The sequence below is a fragment of the Oncorhynchus mykiss genome, chromosome 3 (assembly GCF_057628025.1).
Source record: "Oncorhynchus mykiss isolate SJ-2025 chromosome 3, ASM5762802v1, whole genome shotgun sequence".
Classification (NCBI taxonomy): domain Eukaryota; kingdom Metazoa; phylum Chordata; class Actinopteri; order Salmoniformes; family Salmonidae; genus Oncorhynchus; species Oncorhynchus mykiss.
Window position 1 is genome coordinate 30,622,501 of NC_143024.1, and position 5,000 is coordinate 30,627,500.

At 45.4% G+C, this 5,000-nt stretch overlaps 1 protein-coding gene across 1 annotated transcript in view; it reads right to left on the reverse strand.

Moving 5' to 3' along the window:
• Nucleotides 1-5,000, reverse strand: part of LOC110511176 (zinc finger protein ZFPM2) — a 194,043-nt gene that overhangs the window by 161,028 nt on the left and 28,015 nt on the right. The gene's annotated exons all lie outside the window — the stretch shown is intronic.

Below are 5,000 nucleotides of genomic sequence, written 5' to 3' on the forward strand. Positions count from 1 at the left end.
ACCTCTATCCATCTAGGTCTGACTATCACCTCTATCCATCTAGGTCTGACTGTATCACCTCTATCCATCTAGGTCTGACTGTATCACCTCTATCTATCTAGGTCTGACTGTATCACCTCTATCCATCTAGGTCTGACTGTATCATCTCTATCCATCTAGGTCTGACTGTATCATCTCTATCCATCTAGGTCTGACTGTATCACCTCTATCTATCTAGGTCTGACTGTATCACCTCTATATATCTAGGTCTGACTGTATCACCTCTATCCATCTAGGTCTGACTGTATCATCTCTATCCTTCTAGGTCTGACTGTATCACCTCTATCCATCTAGGTCTGACTGTATCACCTCTATCCATCTAGGTCTGACTGTATCACCTCTATCCATCTAGGTCTGACTGTATCACCTCTATCTATCTAGGTCTGACTGTATCACCTCTATCCATCTAGGTCTGACTCTATCATCTCTATCCATCTAGGTCTGACTGTATCACCTCTATCCATCTAGGTCTGACTGTATCACCTCTATCTATCTAGGTCTGACTGTATCACCTCTATCCATCTAGGTTTGACTGTATCACCTCTATCCATCTAGGTCGGACTGTATCACCTCTATCCATCTAGGTCTGACTATCACCTCTATCCATCAAGGTCTGACTGTATCACTCCTATCCATCTAGGTCTGACTGTATCACCTCTATCTATCTAGGTCTGACTGTATCACATCTATCTATCTAGGCCTGACTGTATCACCTCTATCCATCTAGGTCTGACTGTACCCCTATCACCCCTATACATCTAGGTCTGACTGTATCACCTCTATCCATCTATGTCTGACTGTATCACCTTTATCCATCTATGTCTGACTGTATCACCTCTATCCATCTATGTCTGACTGCATCACCTCTATCCATCTAGGTCTGACTGTATCACCTCTATCCATCTAGGTCTGACTGTATCACATCTATCTATCTAGGTCTGCATGTTCTTTAGCCGAAGGAGGAAACTTCAGCCCAGTTTGAAATACTAACACAGTGGAGAAGTCACTGCTAATAGGGCTGAGCTGAATGCAGACCAACTGTGATCACAGTGCTTCTTTTGTTCAAGCCATGGCCTTTGTGTGGTAGAAATCAACTGAGCCCCATGGAGCCCTAGACTGATACGGTTTTACCCTGTGGAGTCTATATAAACCATTGGCTAATACTCTGACCACACATATGATGAACAGAATATTCATAAGTCAAGCACCTGGGAGCAGAGGTAGCTAGCTATACAGACTATCAGTCGATTTGTTTTCCCCACAGCGGGCGTCAATGAACTCAGCGGACGAAAGGAAAACACGACATAGTTCCCCAAACATTTGAGTGAAGGAATACAAATAAATTGAGCTCTAAACAAATATCTTAGCCTTGTATGAGTGACTGCTTATTTCATGGCCTGCTTTTTCCAGCCCGTCTGCTTGTGGTTGGGCTGTGATAGCGATACCAGCCATTATCAGCCGGATCCACAGTGTGATGTCTGGATCACAAACCAGGCCTCCTCTATAGCCTCCTAATTAGAAGTCAGGTAATTGAATCTGACAGAACAATGCAGCAGATCTCTAGAAGCATGGAAATCATTTTTCTCCCACCTATTCAGTTTTTCATCAGAAGGTCCATTGAAAATGGGTCCAAGCTGGCCTGGGGATAAAACATAGCACCTGAGAGAGACTAAACATGAATTCATAATGCCAGCCTAAAACCCAACAGGGCCACTCAGCTCAACCCCTGCCAACTTCCACTGTGACTGGTCCTTTGTGCCAATGCTGATACTGTGCCTTTACACTTCCAGGTGAACTAATGCACACACCATATATACACACACACACACACACACACACACACACACACACACACACACACACACGCACGCACACACACACACACACACAGACGCACACACACACAGACACACACACACGCACACACAGACACACACAGACACACATGCTCTGGCCGACGCATTCGCAGACGCATTCACAGACACACACACCACACACAGACACACACACACGGTAGGCCACTAACTTATGCAGGGGTAATATAGACATTGTCTCAAGTTACTAAGCTACCATGGAGATAATGTTCACCCCTACCACCAGACACACAGAGATACACACACACAGGCGTTTACCCACACAGCTTGAGAAAAGAAACAAATTCACTCTATCTGATCTGAGAACCAGAAGAAGTATTTTGTCTGGTCCTGTGCAGTTTCCTAGTGTGGTTATAAGTCTGAGAGGGAGGGCGGGAGAGAGTGAGAGGAAAAGAGAGAGAGGAGATAGAAAGAGAGATAGAAAGAGAGAGTGAGGAAGAGAGAGAGAGAGAGAAAGAGAGTGAGGAAGAGAGAGAGAGCAAGAGAGATAGAAAGAGAGAGAGAAAGAGAGAGTGAGGAAGAGAGAGAGAGAGGAGAGAGATAGAAAGAGAGAGAGAAAGAGAGAGTGAGGAAGAGAGAGAGAGGAGAGAGATAGAAAAAGAGAGAGAAAGAGAGAGAGAGAGAGGAGAGAGATAGAAAGAGAGAGAAAGAGAGAGTGAGGAAGAGAGAGAGAGAGAGAGAGAAAGAGAGTGAGGAAGAGAGAGAGGAAGAGAGAGAGAGAGAAAGAGAAAGAGAGCGAGAGAGAGAGAGCGAGAGAGAGCGAGCGAGAGAGAGCGAGAGCGAGAGCGAGTGCGAGAGAGAGAGAGAGAGAGAGAGAGAGAGAGAGAGAGAGAGAGAGAGAGAGAGAGAGAGAGACTGGGGGCAACATACTCTCTGATGCTCTCTCTTCTCCTATAATGACCTTTGGGATGCAGAGGGCTCTGGCAGCTTAGGAGAAGGCCGGCTGTGTGTGTTACAGGGCTGCACTCATTTAATCCGTGATCATCGTAATAAAATAGATACACCATTTACTCAATTCTTAATGGCTTAATGTGTAACAGCAACCCTCAAAGGGATTCTTCATCTTAAAGTACTTGATTGCATAAAATCTAATAAAAGAGAGGAGCCTGTTCTAACCCTGTGATCAGACTAAATGTGTGGAGCGAATATTGCATTTACCATCTGTATATTTTACTGTGTCTGTGTGTGAATTCATTTGATTTGTGTATTCAGAACGGTTGGAGGAGTGGTGGAACAGTGGAGACGGTTGTGCTCTCCGCTGTCTGTGACCGACAATAAGCAATGCCATTGTTTAACTTGATTTTCCGGTTGCTAAGCAATGTAATTTTGGTGATTAGAAATGGCAGCGTTCCTAAATTCGGGCACTTACAATCAACAGTCAACAAACTCACCACCGATACTTGTTTGGGAATTGTGGTGAAAAGAGGGAGAATGTGGGGGTGGGGATTAATCTGAGGCTGGCTGACAACACACACACACACACACACACACACACACATCACTCTGTGAGGCTGCAGGATGGCTCCACTGAAGACATGGCAGTGCCTCTGTTGTCAGTCATGCCAATGACATCATGTCTAAAAGTTTACGACTCGCAGTTTGAGATGGAATAATTGGTACGGCAGGGAGAGAGAGAGAAAAAGAGAGACCCGTTGTCTATGATTGTCTGAGCTATGGTCTTCTAACTGCAGATTCCTCACGGTAGTGGGAAGAGCGTTAACCAAGTACAAACAATGTAATGAATAGCAATCAGCATCAATCTAGTATTTAGATCAGACAAAAGCAGGATTTTGATGGTGTTTGCTGACTTGCATGTTGTTTATCTCACTATTAAAGGGAAATAGCACATTCTTATTTCTTCATCCAATGAATTTGAATTGGAATCGCATGAAAACATACTGGCATTTTACTATCTCGTTAAAATGCTGGAGGTACCTCAGAGCAGGCCTGCGGCCCTCGGCAGACGTCAGCTGCCGTCAGCGTTTTGCTTCACTTTACTCAGGCACCTAACTGGCGACTGACGGCTCTTTCCACTAACGTCACAGGGTGGTCCTCTATAGCACCAATAAAAGGGAAGGGTTCAACGAAACTCAGGGGTTAGCTAGCAGACGTTCGCTTGTTTTTACAGCCACACAAGCCATTATTTTCTCTGTGACCTGATCATAGTAAAGTACAATATTTTTTTTTTGGGGGGGGACATATTCATAATAAATAACTCAAAGGATGTGTGATACACACTTAAAATTAGTCTCCATAAAAAATGCAACCTTTCCAGAGGATGCCATAACACTGTGGCATGTAAAGCCCCAGTCCCAGTCCCAGTACCAGTCCCAGTCCCAGTCCCAGTCCCAATCCCAGTACCAGTCCCAGTCCCAGTCCCAGTACCAGTCCCAGTCCCAGTCCCAGTCCCAGTACCAGTCCCAGTACCAGTCCCAGTCCCAGTCCCAGTACCAGTCCCAGTACCAGTCCCAGTCCCAGTACCAGTCCCAGTCCCAGCAACAGGATCAATATTTCATGTAATTACTGGTTCCTAAACATATTTATAATGAACGACTTCTATTTCTTGACTGGATCATTTCCTTGTATAACTGTACGCATGTTTTTCACTTGAACAATCAAGCCATTGACTCAGCCTTCTCCTGGGTGCTGTCAGGGCTTAGTGGGGGCATCCATCTTCAGTCACTGTCTCACCAGGAGGACAGTGGTGCTGGACGTCTACAGAAGACTCATACTGCTCTATACATTATATCCTCACCTACTAACTCAAGAGCTGTCACGAATCCCGCCGAAGATGGTGCCTCTTCCTGTTCGGGCGGCGCTCGGCGGTCGTCGTCGCCGGCCTATTAGCTGCCATCGATTCCCTTTCCGTTTGTTTCTGTTTATTGGGTTTAATTGGGTACACCTGTTTTGAGTTAGTGTTGTTTGGAGGCTATTTAAGGGCACTAGGCCCGCTGGGTATTGTGCGGGCTTGTTCTCTGTTATTTTGGTGTTGGTGTAGAAGTGTTACCTCATTATTTTCCGGACAGTTTTAGTCCTGTCTATTTTGGATGGGTTGTTTCATGCGCCCTAGTGTTGGCATGTCCATGT